Here is an 18,929-nt window from a genome sequence, read left to right on the forward strand (position 1 = left end):
TAACACAACCTGCAGAAACCCATCCACAGCATCTCCACTCACCTCCCAATAACACAACCTGCAGAAACCCATCCTCAGCATCTCCACTCACCTCCAATTAACACTACCTGCAGAAACCCATCCTCAGCAACTCCACTCACGTCCCAATAACACAACCAGCAGAAAACCATCCTCAGCATCTTCCCTAACCTTCCAAAAACACAACTTGCGGAAACCCATTCTCAGCATCTTCACTCACCTCCCAATAACACAACCTGCAGAAACCCATCCTCAGCATCTTCACTCACCTCCCAATAACACAACCTGCAGAAACACATCCTCAGCATCTTCACTCACCTCCCAATAACACAACCTGCAGAAACACATCCTCAGCATCTCCACTTACATTCCAATAACACAACCTACAGAAACCCATCCCCAGCGTCTCCACTCACCTCCCAATAACACAACCTGTAGAAACCCATCTCAGCATCTCCACTCACCTCCCAATAACACAACCTGCAGTAACCCATCCTCAGCATCTCCACTCACCCCCCAATAACACAACCAGCAGAAACCCATCCTCAGCATCTCCACTCACCTCCCAATAACACAACCTGCAGAAACCCATCCTCAGCATCTTTACTCACCTCCCAATAACACAACCTGCAGAAACCCATCCTCAGCATCTTCACTCACCTCCCAATAACACAACCTGCAGAAACCCATCCTCAGCACCTCCACTCACCTCCCAATAACACAACCTGCAGAAACCCATCATCAGCATCTTCACTTACCTTCCAATAACACAACCTGCAGAAACCCATCCTCAGCATCTTCACTAACCTTCCAATAACACAACCTGCAGAAACCCATCCTCAGCATCTCCACTCACCTCCCAATAACACAACCTGCAGAAACCCATCCTCATCATCTCCACTCACCTCCCAAGAACACAACCTGCAGAAACGCATTCTCAGCATCTTCACTCTCCTTCCAATAACACAACCTGCAGAAACCCATCCTCAGCATCTCCACTCACCCCCCAATAACAGAATCTGCATAAACCCATCCTCAGCATCTTCACTCACCTTCCAATATCACAACCTGCAGAAACCCATCCTCAGCATCTCCACTCACCTCCCAATAACACAACCTGCAGAAACCCATCCTCAGCATCTTCACTCACCTCCCAATAACACAACTTGCAGAAACCCATCCTCAGCATCTTCACTCACCTCCCAATAACACAACCTGCAGAAACCCATCCTCAGCATCTTTACTAACCTCCCAATAACACAATCTGCAGAAAACCATCCTCAGCCTCTTCACTAAACTTCCAATAACACAACCTGCAGAAAACCATCCTCAGCCTCTTCACTAAACATCCAATAACACAACCTGCAGAAAACCATCCTCTGCATCGTCCCTAACCTTCCAATAACACAAACTGCAGAAACCCATCCTCAGCATCTTCCCTAACCTTCCAATAACACAATCTGCAGAAACCCATCCTCAGCATCTCCTCTCACCTTCCAATAACACAACCTGCAGAAACCCATCCTCAGCATCTTCACTCACCTCCCAATAACACAACCTGCAGAAACCCTTCCTCAGCATCTCCACTAACCTCCCAATAACACAACCTGCAGAAACCCATCCTCAGCATCTCCACTCACCTCCCAATAACACAACCTGCAGAACCCATCCTCAGCACCTCCACTCACCTCCCAATAACACAACCTGCTGAAAACCATCCTCAGCATCTTCCCTAACCTTCCAAAAACACAACTTGCGGAAACCCATTCTCAGCATCTTCACTCACCTCCCAATAACACAACCTGCAGAAACCCATCCTCAGCATCTTCACTCACCTCCCAATAACACAACCTGCAGAAACACATCCTCAGCATCTTCACTAACCTTCCAATAACACAACCTGCAGAAACCCATCCTCGGTATCTCCACTCACCTCCCAATAACACAACCTGCAGAAACCCATCCTCAGCATCTTCACTCACCTCCCAATAACACAACCTGCAGAAACACATCCTCAGCATCTCCACTCACATTCCAATAACACAACCTGCAGAAACCCATCCCCAGCGTCTCCACTCACCTCCCAATAACACAACCTGCAGAAACCCATCCTCAGCATCTCCAATCACCTCACAATAACACAACCTGCAGAAACCCATCCACAGCATCTCCACTCACCTCCCAATAACACAACCTGCAGTAACCCATCCTCAGCATCTCCACTCGCCCCCCAATAACACAACCTGCAGAAACCCATCCTCAGCATCTCCACTCACCTCCCAATAACACAACCTGCAGAAACCCATCTTCAGCATCTTCACTCACCTCCCAATAACACAACCTGCAGAAACCTATCCTCAGCATCTCCACTCACGTCCCAATAACACAACCTGCAGAAACCCATCCTCAGCATCTCCACTCACATTCCAATAACACAATCTGCAGAAACCCATCCCCAGCGTCTCCACTCACCTCCCAATAACACAACCTGCAGAAACCCATCCTCAGCATGTCCTCTCACCTTCCAATAACACAACCTGCAGAAACCCATCCTCAGCATCTTCACTCACCTCCCAATAACACAACCTGCAGAAACCCATCCTCAGCATCTCCACTAACCTCCCAATAACACAACCTGCAGAAACCCATCCTCAGCATCTCCACTCACCTCCCAATAACACAACCTGCAGAACCCATCCTCAGCATCTCCACTCACCTCCCAATAACACAACCTGCTGAAAACCATCCTCAGCATCTTCCATAACCTTCCAAAAACACAACTTGCGGAAACCCATTCTCAGCATCTTCACTCACCTCCCAATAACACAACCTGCAGAAACCCATCCTCAGCATCTTCACTCACCTCCCAATAACACAACCTGCAGAAACACATCCTCAGCATCTTCACTAACCTTCCAATAACACAACCTGCAGAAACCCATCCTCAGTATCTCCACTCACCTCCCAATAACACAACCTGCAGAAACCCATCCTCAGCATCTTCACTCACCTCCCAATAACACAACCTGCAGAAACACATCCTCAGCATCTCCACTCACATTCCAATAACACAACCTGCTGAAACCCATCATCAGCATCTACACTCACCTCCCAATAACACAACCTGCAGAAACCCATCCTCAGCATCTTCACTCACCTTCCAATAACACAACCTGCAGAAACCCTTCCTCAGCAACTTCACTCACCTCCCAAAAACACAACCTGCAGAAACACACCCTCAGCATCTTCACTAACCTTCCAATAACACAACCTGCAGAAACCCATCCTCAGCATGACCTCTCACCTTCCAATAACACAACCTGCAGAAACCCATCCTCAGCATCTTCACTCACCTCCCAATAACACAACCTGCAGAAACCCATCCTCAGCATCTCCACTCACCCCCCAATAACACAATCTGCATAAACCCATCCTCAGCATCTTCACTCACCTTCCAATATCACAACCTGCAGAAACCCATCCTCAGCATCTCCACTCACCTCCCAATAACACAACCTGCAGAAACCCATCCTCAGCATCTTCACTCACCTCCCAATAACACAACTTGCAGAAACCCATCCTCAGCATCTTCACTCACCTCCCAATAACACAACCTGCAGAAACCCATCCTCAGCATCTTTACTAACCTCCCAATAACACAATCTGCAGAAAACCATCCTCAGCCTCTTCACTAAACTTCCAATAACACAACCTGCAGAAAACCATCCTCAGCCTCTTCACTAAACATCCAATAACACAACCTGCAGAAAACCATCCTCTGCATCGTCCCTAACCTTCCAATAACACAAACTGCAGAAACCCATCCTCAGCATCTTCCCTAACCTTCCAATAACACAATCTGCAGAAACCCATCCTCAGCATCTCCTCTCACCTTCCAATAACACAACCTGCAGAAACCCATCCTCAGCATCTTCACTCACCTCCCAATAACACAACCTGCAGAAACCCTTCCTCAGCATCTCCACTAACCTCCCAATTACACAACCTGCAGAAACCCATCCTCAGCATCTCCACTCACCTCCCAATAACACAACCTGCAGAACCCATCCTCAGCATCTCCACTCACCTCCCAATAACACAACCTGCTGAAAACCATCCTCAGCATCTTCCCTAACCTTCCAAAAACACAACTTGCGGAAACCCATTCTCAGCATCTTCACTCACCTCCCAATAACACAACCTGCAGAAACCCATCCTCAGCATCTTCACTCACCTCCCAATAACAAAACCTGCAGAAACACATCCTCAGCATCTTCACTAACCTTCCAATAACACAACCTGCAGAAACCCATCCTCGGTATCTCCACTCACCTCCCAATAACACAACCTGCAGAAACCCATCCTCAGCATCTTCACTCACCTCCCAATAACACAACCTGCAGAAACACATCCTCAGCATCTCCACTCACATTCCAATAACACAACCTGCAGAAACCCATCCCCAGCGTCTCCACTCACCTCCCAATAACACAACCTGAAGAAACCCATCCTCAGCATCTCCAATCACCTCACAATAACACAACCTGCAGAAACCCATCCACAGCATCTCCACTCACCTCCCAATAACACAACCTGCAGTAACCCATCCTCAGCATCTCCACTCACCCCCCAATAACACAACCTGCAGAAACCCATCCTCAGCATCTCCACTCACCTCCCAATAACACAACCTGCAGAAACCCATCTTCAGCATCTTCACTCACCTCCCAATAACACAACCTGCAGAAACCTATCCTCAGCATCTCCACTCACGTCCCAATAACACAACCTGCAGAAACCCATCCTCAGCATCTCCACTCACATTCCAATAACACAATCTGCAGAAACCCATCCCCAGCGTCTCCACTCACCTCCCAATAACACAACCTGCAGAAACCCATCCTCAGCATGTCCTCTCACCTTCCAATAACACAACCTGCAGAAACCCATCCTCAGCATCTTCACTCACCTCCCAATAACACAACCTGCAGAAACCCATCCTCAGCATCTCCACTAACCTCCCAATAACACAACCTGCAGAAACCCATCCTCAGCATCTCCACTCACCTCCCAATAACACAACCTGCAGAACCCATCCTCAGCATCTCCACTCACCTCCCAATAACACAACCTGCAGAAACCCATCCACAGCATCTCCACTCACCTCCCAATAACACAACCTGCAGAAACCCATCCTCAGCATCTCCACTCACCTCCCAATAACACAACCTGCTGAAAACCATCCTCAGCATCTTCCCTAACCTTCCAAAAACACAACTTGCGGAAACCCATTCTCAGCATCTTCACTCACCTCCCAATAACACAACCTGCAGAAACCCATCCTCAGCATCTTCACTCACCTCCCAATAACACAACCTGCAGAAACACATCCTCAGCATCTTCACTAACCTTCCAATAACACAACCTGCAGAAACCCATCCTCGGTATCTCCACTCACCTCCCAATAACACAACCTGCAGAAACCCATCCTCAGCATCTTCACTCACCTCCCAATAACACAACCTGCAGAAACACATCCTCAGCATCTCCACTCACATTCCAATAACACAACCTGCAGAAACCCATCCCCAGCGTCTCCACTTTCCTCCCAATAACACAACCTGCAGAAACCCATCCTCAGCATCTCCAATCACCTCACAATAACACAACCTGCAGAAACCCATCCACAGCATCTCCACTCACCTCCCAATAACACAACCTGCAGTAACCCATCCTCAGCATCTCCACTCACCCCCCAATAACACAACCTGCAGAAACCCATCCTCAGCATCTCCACTCACCTCCCAATAACACAACCTGCAGAAACCCATCTTCAGCATCTTCACTCACCTCCCAATAACACAACCTGCAGAAACCTATCCTCAGCATCTCCACTCACGTCCCAATAACACAACCTGCAGAAACCCATCCTCAGCATCTCCACTCACATTCCAATAACACAATCTGCAGAAACCCATCCCCAGCGTCTCCACTCACCTCCCAATAACACAACCTGCAGAAACCCATCCTCAGCATGTCCTCTCACCTTCCAATAACACAACCTGCAGAAACCCATCCTCAGCATCTTCACTCACCTCCCAATAACACAACCTGCAGAAACCCATCCTCAGCATCTCCACTAACCTCCCAATAACACAACCTGCAGAAACCCATCCTCAGCATCTCCACTCACCTCCCAATAACACAACCTGCAGAACCCATCCTCAGCATCTCCACTCACCTCCCAATAACACAACCTGCTGAAAACCATCCTCAGCATCTTCCCTAACCTTCCAAAAACACAACTTGTAGAACCCATCATCAGCATCTTCACTTACCTTCCAATAACACAACCTGCAGAAACCCATCCTCAGCATCTTCACTAACCTTCCAATAACACAACCTGCAGAAACCCATCCTCAGCATGACCTCTCACCTTCCAATAACACAACCTGCAGAAACCCATCCTCAGCATCTTCACTCACCTCCCAATAACACAACCTGCAGAAACCCATCCTCAGCATCTCCACTCACCCCCCAATAACACAATCTGCATAAACCCATCCTCAGCATCTTCACTCACCTTCCAATATCACAACCTGCAGAAACCCATCCTCAGCATCTCCACTCACCTCCCAATAACACAACCTGCAGAAACCCATCCTCAGCATCTTCACTCACCTCCCAATAACACAACTTGCAGAAACCCATCCTCAGCATCTTCACTCACCTCCCAATAACACAACCTGCAGAAACCCATCCTCAGCATCTTTACTAACCTCCCAATAACACAATCTGCAGAAAACCATCCTCAGCCTCTTCACTAAACTTCCAATAACACAACCTGCAGAAAACCATCCTCAGCCTCTTCACTAAACATCCAATAACACAACCTGCAGAAAACCATCCTCTGCATCGTCCCTAACCTTCCAATAACACAAACTGCAGAAACCCATCCTCAGCATCTTCCCTAACCTTCCAATAACACAATCTGCAGAAACCCATCCTCAGCATCTCCTCTCACCTTCCAATAACACAACCTGCAGAAACCCATCCTCAGCATCTTCACTCACCTCCCAATAACACAACCTGCAGAAACCCTTCCTCAGCATCTCCACTAACCTCCCAATAACACAACCTGCAGAAACCCATCCTCAGCATCTCCACTCACCTCCCAATAACACAACCTGCAGAACCCATCCTCAGCAACTCCACTCACCTCCCAATAACACAACCTGCTGAAAACCATCCTCAGCATCTTCCCTAACCTTCCAAAAACACAACTTGCGGAAACCCATTCTCAGCATCTTCACTCACCTCCCAATAACACAACCTGCAGAAACCCATCCTCAGCATCTTCACTCACCTCCCAATAACACAACCTGCAGAAACACATCCTCAGCATCTTCACTAACCTTCCAATAACACAACCTGCAGAAACCCATCCTCGGTATCTCCACTCACCTCCCAATAACACAACCTGCAGAAACCCATCCTCAGCATCTTCACTCACCTCCCAATAACACAACCTGCAGAAACACATCCTCAGCATCTCCACTCACATTCCAATAACACAACCTGCAGAAACCCATCCCCAGCGTCTCCACTCACCTCCCAATAACACAACCTGCAGAAACCCATCCTCAGCATCTCCAATCACCTAACAATAACACAACCTGCAGAAACCCATCCACAGCATCTCCACTCACCTCCCAATAACACAACCTGCAGTAACCCATCCTCAGCATCTCCACTCACCCCCCAATAACACAACCTGCAGAAACCCATCCTCAGCATCTCCACTCACCTCCCAATAACACAACCTGCAGAAACCCATCTTCAGCATCTTCACTCACCTCCCAATAACACAACCTGCAGAAACCTATCCTCAGCATCTCCACTCACGTCCCAATAACACAACCTGCAGAAACCCATCCTCAGCATCTCCACTCACATTCCAATAACACAATCTGCAGAAACCCATCCCCAGCGTCTCCACTCACCTCCCAATAACACAACCTGCAGAAACCCATCCTCAGCATGTCCTCTCACCTTCCAATAACACAAGCTGCAGAAACCCATCCTCAGCATCTTCACTCACCTCCCAATAACACAACCTGCAGAAACCCATCCTCAGCATCTCCACTAACCTCCCAATAACACAACCTGCAGAACCCATCCTCAGCATCTCCACTCACCTCCCAATAACACAACCTGCTGAAAACCATCCTCAGCATCTTCCCTAACCTTCCAAAAACACAACTTGCGGAAACCCATTCTCAGCATCTTCACTCACCTCCCAATAACACAACCTGCAGAAACCCATCCTCAGCATCTTCACTCACCTCCCAATAACACAACCTGCAGAAACACATCCTCAGCATCTTCACTAACCTTCCAATAACACAACCTGCAGAAACCCATCCTCAGTATCTCCACTCACCTCCCAATAACACAACCTGCAGAAACCCATCCTCAGCATCTTCACTCACCTCCCAATAACACAACCTGCAGAAACACATCCTCAGCATCTCCACTCACATTCCAATAACACAACCTGCTGAAACCCATCATCAGCATCTACACTCACCTCCCAATAACACAACCTGCAGAAACCCATCCTCAGCATCTTCACTCACCTTCCAATAACACAACCTGCAGAAACCCTTCCTCAGCAACTTCACTCACCTCCCAAAAACACAACCTGCAGAAACACACCCTCAGCATCTTCACTAACCTTCCAATAACACAACCTGCAGAAACCCATCCTCAGCATCTTCACTCACCTCCCAATAACACAACCTGCAGAAACCCATCCTCAGCATCTCCACTCACCTCCCAATAACACAACCTGCAGAAACCCATCATCAGCATCTTCACTTACCTTCCAATAACACAACCTGCAGAAACCCATCCTCAGCATCTTCACTAACCTTCCAATAACACAACCTGCAGAAACCCATCCTCAGCATGACCTCTCACCTTCCAATAACACAACCTGCAGAAACCCATCCTCAGCATCTTCACTCACCTCCCAATAACACAACCTGCAGAAACCCATCCTCAGCATCTCCACTAACCTACCAATAACACAACCTGCAGAAACCCATCCTCAGCATCTCCACTCACCTCCCAATAACACAATCTGCAGAACCCATCCGCAGCATCTCCACTCACCTCCCAATAACACAACCTGCTGAAAACCATCCTCAGCATCTTCCCTAACCTTCCAAAAACACAACTTGCGGAAACCCATCCTCAGCATCTTCACTCACCTCCCAATAACACAACCTGCAGAAACACATCCTCAGCATCTCCACTCACATTCCAATAACACAACCTGCTGAAACCCATCATCAGCATCTACACTCACCTCCCAATAACACAACCTGCAGAAACCCATCCTCAGCATCTTCACTCACCTTCCAATAACACAACCTGCAGAAACCCTTCCTCAGCAACTTCACTCACCTCCCAATAACACAACCTGCAGAAACACATCCTCAGCATCTTCACTAACCTTCCAATAACACAACCTGCAGAAACCCATCCTCAGCATCTTCACTCACCTCCCAATAACACAACCTGCAGAAACCCATCCTCAGCATCTCCACTCACCTCCCAATAACACAACCTGCAGAAACCCATCATCAGCATCTTCACTTACCTTCCAATAACACAACCTGCAGAAACCCATCCTCAGCATCTTCACTAACCTTCCAATAACACAACCTGCAGAAACCCATCCTCAGCATCTCCACTCACCTCCCAATAACACAACCTGCAGAAACCCATCCTCATCATCTCCACTCACCTCCCAAGAACACAACCTGCAGAAACGCATTCTCAGCATCTTCACTCTCCTCCCAGTAACACAACCTGCAGAAACCCATCCTCAGCATCTCCACTCACCCCCCAATAACACAATCTGCATAAACCCATCCTCAGCATCTTCACTCACCTTCCAATATCACAACCGGCAGAAACCCATCCTCAGCATCTCCACTCACCTCCCAATAACACAACCTGCAGAAACCCATCCTCAGCATCTTCACTCACCTCCCAATAACACAACTTGCAGAAACCCATCCTCAGCATCTTCACTCACCTCCCAATAACACAACCTGCAGAAACCCATCCTCAGCATCTCCACTCACCTCCCAATAACACAACCTACAGAAACCCATCCTCAGCATCTCAACCCACCTCCCAGAAACACAACCTGCAGAACCCATCCTCAGAATCTTCACTAACCTCCCAATAACACAACCTGCAGAAAACCATCCTCAGCCTCTTCACTAAACTTCCATTAACACAACCTGTAGAAAACCATCCTCTGCATCGTCCCTAACCTTCCAATAACACAAACTGCAGAAACCCATCCTCAGCATCTTCCCTAACCTTCCAATAACACAATCTGCAGAAACCCATCCTCAGCATCTCCTCTCACCTTCCAATAACACAACCTGCAGAAACCCATCCTCAGCATCTTCACTCACCTCCCAATAACACAACCTGCAGAAACCCTTCCTCAGCATCTCCACTAACCTCCCAATAACACAACCTGCAGAAACCCATCCTCAGCATCTCCACTCACCTCCCAATAACACAACCTGCAGAACCCATCCTCAGCAACTCCACTCACCTCCCAATAACACAACCTGCTGAAAACCATCCTCAGCATCTTCCCTAACCTTCCAAAAACACAACTTGCGGAAACCCATTCTCAGCATCTTCACTCACCTCCCAATAACACAACCTGCAGAAACCCATCCTCAGCATCTTCACTCACCTCCCAATAACACAACCTGCAGAAACACATCCTCAGCATCTTCACTAACCTTCCAATAACACAACCTGCAGAAACCCATCCTCGGTATCTCCACTCACCTCCCAATAACACAACCTGCAGAAACCCATCCTCAGCATCTTCACTCACCTCCCAATAACACAACCTGCAGAAACCTATCCTCAGCATCTCCACTCACCTCCCAATAACACAACCTGCAGAAACCCATCCTCAGCATCTCCACTCACATTCCAATAACACAACCTGCAGAAACCCATCCCCAGCGTCTCCACTCACCTCCCAATAACACAACCTGCAGAATCACATCCGCAGCATCTCCACTCACCTTCCAATATCACAACCTGCAGAAACCCATCCCCAGCGTCTCCACTCACCTCCCAATAACACAACCTGCAGAAACCCATCCTCAGCATCTCCAATCACCTCACAATAACACAACCTGCAGAAACCCATCCACAGCATCTCGACTCACCTCCCAATAACACAACCTGCAGAAACCCATCCTCAGCATCTCCACTCACGTCCCAATAGCACAACCTGCAGAAACACATCCTCAGCATTTCCACTCACCTACAATAACACAACCTGCCGAAACACATCCGCAGCATCTCCACTCACCTCCCAATAACACAACCTGCAGAACCCCATCCTCCGCATCTCCACTATCCTTCCAATAACTCAATCTGCAGAAACCCATCCTCAGCATCTCCACTCACCTTCCAATAACACAACCTGCAGAAACCAATCCTCAGAATCGTCACTCATCTCCCAATAACACAACCTGCAGAAACCCATCCTCAGCATCTCCACTCACCTCCCAATAACACAACCTGCAGAAACCCATCCTCAGCATCTCCACTCACCTCCCAATAACACAACCTGCAGAAACCCATCCTCAGCATCTTCACTCACCTCCCAATAACACAACCTGCTGAAACCTATCCTCAGCATCTCCACTCACCTCCCAATAACACAACCTGCTGAAACCCATCATCAGCATCTACACTCACCTCCCAATAACACAACCTGCAGAAACCCATCCTCAGCAGCTTCACTCACCTTCCAATAACACCACCTGCAGAAACCCTTCCTCAGCAACTTCACTCACCTCCCAATAACACAACCTGCAGAAACACATCCTCAGCATCTTCACTTACCTTCCAATAACACAACCTGCAGAAACCCATCCTCAGCATCTTTACACACCTCCCAATAACACAACCTGCAGAAACCCATCCTCAGCCTCCACTCACCTCCCAATAACACAACCTGCAGAAACCCATAATCAGCATCTTCACTTACCTTCCAATAACACAACCTGCAGAAACCCATCCTCAGCATCTTCACTAACCTCCCAATAACACAATCTGCAGAAAACCATCCTCAGCCTCTTCACTAAACTTCCAATAACACAACCTGCAGAAAACCATCCTCAGCCTCTTCACTAAACATCCAATAACACAACCTGCAGAAAACCATCCTCTGCATCGTCCCTAACCTTCCAATAACACAAACTGCAGAAACCCATCCTCAGCATCTTCCCTAACCTTCCAATAACACAATCTGCAGAAACCCATCCTCAGCATCTCCTCTCACCTTCCAATAACACAACCTGCAGAAACCCATCCTCAGCATCTTCACTCACCTCCCAATAACACAACCTGCAGAAACCCTTCCTCAGCATCTCCACTAACCTCCCAATAACACAACCTGCAGAAACCCATCCTCAGCATCTCCACTCACCTCCCAATAACACAACCTGCAGAACCCATCCTCAGCAACTCCACTCACCTCCCAATAACACAACCTGCTGAAAACCATCCTCAGCATCTTCCCTAACCTTCCAAAAACACAACTTGCGGAAACCCATTCTCAGCATCTTCACTCACCTCCCAATAACACAACCTGCAGAAACCCATCCTCAGCATCTTCACTCACCTCCCAATAACACAACCTGCAGAAACACATCCTCAGCATCTTCACTAACCTTCCAATAACACAACCTGCAGAAACCCATCCTCGGTATCTCCACTCACCTCCCAATAACACAACCTGCAGAAACCCATCCTCAGCATCTTCACTCACCTCCCAATAACACAACCTGCAGAAACACATCCTCAGCATCTCCACTCACATTCCAATAACACAACCTGCAGAAACCCATCCCCAGCGTCTCCACTCACCTCCCAATAACACAACCTGCAGAAACCCATCCTCAGCATCTCCAATCACCTAACAATAACACAACCTGCAGAAACCCATCCACAGCATCTCCACTCACCTCCCAATAACACAACCTGCAGTAACCCATCCTCAGCATCTCCACTCACCCCCCAATAACACAACCTGCAGAAACCCATCCTCAGCATCTCCACTCACCTCCCAATAACACAACCTGCAGAAACCCATCTTCAGCATCTTCACTCACCTCCCAATAACACAACCTGCAGAAACCTATCCTCAGCATCTCCACTCACGTCCCAATAACACAACCTGCAGAAACCCATCCTCAGCATCTCCACTCACATTCCAATAACACAATCTGCAGAAACCCATCCCCAGCGTCTCCACTCACCTCCCAATAACACAACCTGCAGAAACCCATCCTCAGCATGTCCTCTCACCTTCCAATAACACAAGCTGCAGAAACCCATCCTCAGCATCTTCACTCACCTCCCAATAACACAACCTGCAGAAACCCATCCTCAGCATCTCCACTAACCTCCCAATAACACAACCTGCAGAACCCATCCTCAGCATCTCCACTCACCTCCCAATAACACAACCTGCTGAAAACCATCCTCAGCATCTTCCCTAACCTTCCAAAAACACAACTTGCGGAAACCCATTCTCAGCATCTTCACTCACCTCCCAATAACACAACCTGCAGAAACCCATCCTCAGCATCTTCACTCACCTCCCAATAACACAACCTGCAGAAACACATCCTCAGCATCTTCACTAACCTTCCAATAACACAACCTGCAGAAACCCATCCTCAGTATCTCCACTCACCTCCCAATAACACAACCTGCAGAAACCCATCCTCAGCATCTTCACTCACCTCCCAATAACACAACCTGCAGAAACACATCCTCAGCATCTCCACTCACATTCCAATAACACAACCTGCTGAAACCCATCATCAGCATCTACACTCACCTCCCAATAACACAACCTGCAGAAACCCATCCTCAGCATCTTCACTCACCTTCCAATAACACAACCTGCAGAAACCCTTCCTCAGCAACTTCACTCACCTCCCAAAAACACAACCTGCAGAAACACACCCTCAGCATCTTCACTAACCTTCCAATAACACAACCTGCAGAAACCCATCCTCAGCATCTTCACTCACCTCCCAATAACACAACCTGCAGAAACCCATCCTCAGCATCTCCACTCACCTCCCAATAACACAACCTGCAGAAACCCATCATCAGCATCTTCACTTACCTTCCAATAACACAACCTGCAGAAACCCATCCTCAGCATCTTCACTAACCTTCCAATAACACAACCTGCAGAAACCCATCCTCAGCATGACCTCTCACCTTCCAATAACACAACCTGCAGAAACCCATCCTCAGCATCTTCACTCACCTCCCAATAACACAACCTGCAGAAACCCATCCTCAGCATCTCCACTAACCTACCAATAACACAACCTGCAGAAACCCATCCTCAGCATCTCCACTCACCTCCCAATAACACAATCTGCAGAACCCATCCGCAGCATCTCCACTCACCTCCCAATAACACAACCTGCTGAAAACCATCCTCAGCATCTTCCCTAACCTTCCAAAAACACAACTTGCGGAAACCCATCCTCAGCATCTTCACTCACCTCCCAATAACACAACCTGCAGAAACACATCCTCAGCATCTCCACTCACATTCCAATAACACAACCTGCTGAAACCCATCATCAGCATCTACACTCACCTCCCAATAACACAACCTGCAGAAACCCATCCTCAGCATCTTCACTCACCTTCCAATAACACAACCTGCAGAAACCCTTCCTCAGCAACTTCACTCACCTCCCAATAACACAACCTGCAGAAACACATCCTCAGCATCTTCACTAACCTTCCAATAACACAACCTGCAGAAACCCATCCTCAGCATCTTCACTCACCTCCCAATAACACAACCTGCAGAAACCCATCCTCAGCATCTCCACTCACCTCCCAATAACACAACCTGCAGAAACCCATCATCAGCATCTTCACTTACCTTCCAATAACACAACCTGCAGAAACCCATCCTCAGCATCTTCACTAACCTTCCAATAACACAACCTGCAGAAACCCATCCTCAGCATCTCCACTCACCTCCCAATAACACAACCTGCAGAAACCCATCCTCATCATCTCCACTCACCTCCCAAGAACACAACCTGCAGAAACGCATTCTCAGCATCTTCACTCTCCTCCCAGTAACACAACCTGCAGAAACCCATCCTCAGCATCTCCACTCACCCCCCAATAACACAATCTGCATAAACCCATCCTCAGCATCTTCACTCACCTTCCAATATCACAACCTGCAGAAACCCATCCTCAGCATCTCCACTCACCTCCCAATAACACAACCTGCAGAAACCCATCCTCAGCATCTTCACTCACCTCCCAATAACACAACTTGCAGAAACCCATCCTCAGCATCTTCACTCACCTCCCAATAACACAACCTGCAGAAACCCATCCTCAGCATCTCCACTCACCTCCCAATAACACAACCTACAGAAACCCATCCTCAGCATCTCAACCCACCTCCCAGAAACACAACCTGCAGAACCCATCCTCAGAATCTTCACTAACCTCCCAATAACACAACCTGCAGAAAACCATCCTCAGCCTCTTCACTAAACTTCCATTAACACAACCTGTAGAAAACCATCCTCTGCATCGTCCCTAACCTTCCAATAACACAAACTGCAGAAACCCATCCTCAGCATCTTCCCTAACCTTCCAATAACACAATCTGCAGAAACCCATCCTCAGCATCTCCTCTCACCTTCCAATAACACAACCTGCAGAAACCCATCCTCAGCATCTGCACTCACCTCCCAATAACACAACCTGCAGAAACCCATCCTCAGCATCTCCACTAACCTCCCAATAACACAACCTGCAGAAACCCATCCTCAGCATCTCTACTCACCTCCCAATAACACAACCTGCAGAACCCATCCTCAGCATCTCCACTCACCTCCCAATAACACAACCTGCTGAAAACCATCCTCAGCATCTTCCCTAACCTTCCAAAAACACAACTTGCGGAAACCCATTCTCAGCATCTTCACTCACCTCCCAATAACACAACCTGCAGAAACCTATCCTCAGCATCTTCACTCACCTCCCAATAACACAACCTGCAGAAACACATCCTCAGCATCTTCACTAACCTTCCAATAACACAACCTGCAGAAACCCATCCTCAGTATCTCCACTCACCTCCCAATAACACAACCTGCAGAAACCCATCCTCAGCATCTTCACTCACCTCCCAATAACACAACCTGCAGAAACACATCCTCAGCATCTCCACTCACATTCCAATAACACAACCTGCAGAAACCCATCCCCAGCGTCTCCACTCACCTCCCAATAACACAACCTGCAGAAACCCATCCTCAGCATCTCCAATCACCTCACAATAACACAACCTGCAGAAACCCATCCACAGCATCTCCACTCACCTCCCAATAACACAACCTGCAGTAACCCATCCTCAGTATCTCCACTCACCTCCCAATAACACAACCTGCAGAAACCCATCCTCAGCATCTTCACTCACCTCCCAATAACACAACCTGCAGAAACCTATCCTCAGCATCTCCACTCACCTCCCAATAACACAACCTGCAGAAACCCATCCTCAGCATCTCCACTCACATTCCAATAACACAACCTGCAGAAACCCATCCCCAGCGTCTCCACTCACCTCCCAATAACACAACCTGCAGAATCACATCCGCAGCATCTCCACTCACCTTCCAATATCACAACCTGCAGAAACCCATCCCCAGCGTCTCCACTCACCTCCCAATAACACAACCTGCAGAAACCCATCCTCAGCATCTCCAATCACCTCACAATAACACAACCTGCAGAAACCCATCCACAGCATCTCGACTCACCTCCCAATAACACAACCTGCAGAAACCCATCCTCAGCATCTCCACTCACGTCCCAATAGCACAACCTGCAGAAACACATCCTCAGCATTTCCACTCACCTACAATAACACAACCTGCCGAAACACATCCGCAGCATCTCCACTCACCTCCCAATAACACAACCTGCAGAACCCCATCCTCCGCATCTCCACTATCCTTCCAATAACTCAATCTGCAGAAACCCATCCTCAGCATCTCCACTCACCTTCCAATAACACAACCTGCAGAAACCAATCCTCAGAATCGTCACTCATCTCCCAATAACACAACCTGCAGAAACCCATCCTCAGCATCTCCACTCACCTCCCAATAACACAACCTGCAGAAACCCATCCTCAGCATCTCCACTCACCTCCCAATAACACAACCTGCAGAAACCTATCCTCAGCATCTCCACTCACCTCCCAATAACACAACCTGCTGAAACCCATCATCAGCATCTACACTCACCTCCCAATAACACAACCTGCAGAAACCCATCCTCAGCAGCTTCACTCACCTTCCAATAACACCACCTGCAGAAACCCTTCCTCAGCAACTTCACTCACCTCCCAATAACACAACCTGCAGAAACACACCCTCAGCATCTTCACTTACCTTCCAATAACACAACCTGCAGAAACCCATCCTCAGCATCTTTACACACCTCCCAATAACACAACCTGCAGAAACCCATCCTCAGCCTCCACTCACCTCCCAATAACACAACCTGCAGAAACCCATAATCAGCATCTTCACTTACCTTCCAATAACACAACCTGCAGAAACCCATCCTCAGCATCTTCACTAACCTTCCAATAACACAACCTGCAGAAACCCATCCTCAGCATCTCCACTAACCTCCCAATAACACAACCTGCAGAAACCCATCCTCATCATCTCCACTCACCTCCCAAGAACACAACCTGCAGAAACGCATTCTCAGCATCTTCACTCTCCTTCCAATAACACAACCTGCAGAAACCCATCCTCAGCATCTCCACTCACCCCCCAATAACACAATCTGCATAAACCCATCCTCAGCATCTTCACTCACCTTCCAATATCACAACCTGCAGAAACCCATCCTCAGCATCTCCACTCACCTCCCAATAACACAACCTGCAGAAACCCATCCTCAGCATCTTCACTCACCTCCCAATAACACAACCTGCAGAAACCCATCCTCAGCATCTTCACTCACCTCCCAATAACACAACCTGCAGAAACCCATCCTCAGCATCTCAACTCACCTCCCAGAAACACAACCTGCAGAACACATCCTCAGAATCTTCACTAACCTCCCAATAACACAACCTGCAGAAACGCATCCTCAGCATCTCCACACACCTCCCAATAACACAACCTGCAGAAACCCATCCTCAGCATCTGCACTCACCTCCCAATAACACAACCTGCAGAAACCCATCCTCAGCATCTCCACTAACCTCCCAATAACACAACCTGCAGAAACCCATCCTCAGCATCTCTACTCACCTCCCAATAACACAACCTGCAGAACCCATCCTCAGCATCTCCACTCACCTCCCAATAACACAACCTGCTGAAAACCATCCTCAGCATCTTCCCTAACCTTCCAAAAACACAACTTGCGGAAACCCATTCTCAGCATCTTCACTCACCTCCCAATAACACAACCTGCAGAAACCTATCCTCAGCATCTTCACTCACCTCCCAATAACACAACCTGCAGAAACACATCCTCAGCATCTTCACTAACCTTCCAATAACACAACCTGCAGAAACCCATCCTCAGTATCTCCACTCACCTCCCAATAACACAACCTGCAGAAACCCATCCTCAGCATCTTCACTCACCTCCCAATAACACAACCTGCAGAAACACATCCTCAGCATCTCCACTCACATTCCAATAACACAACCTGCAGAAACCCATCCCCAGCGTCTCCACTC

This window comes from Scyliorhinus torazame, chromosome 23 (genome assembly GCF_047496885.1).
Source record: "Scyliorhinus torazame isolate Kashiwa2021f chromosome 23, sScyTor2.1, whole genome shotgun sequence".
In the NCBI taxonomy this organism is placed as follows: domain Eukaryota; kingdom Metazoa; phylum Chordata; class Chondrichthyes; order Carcharhiniformes; family Scyliorhinidae; genus Scyliorhinus; species Scyliorhinus torazame.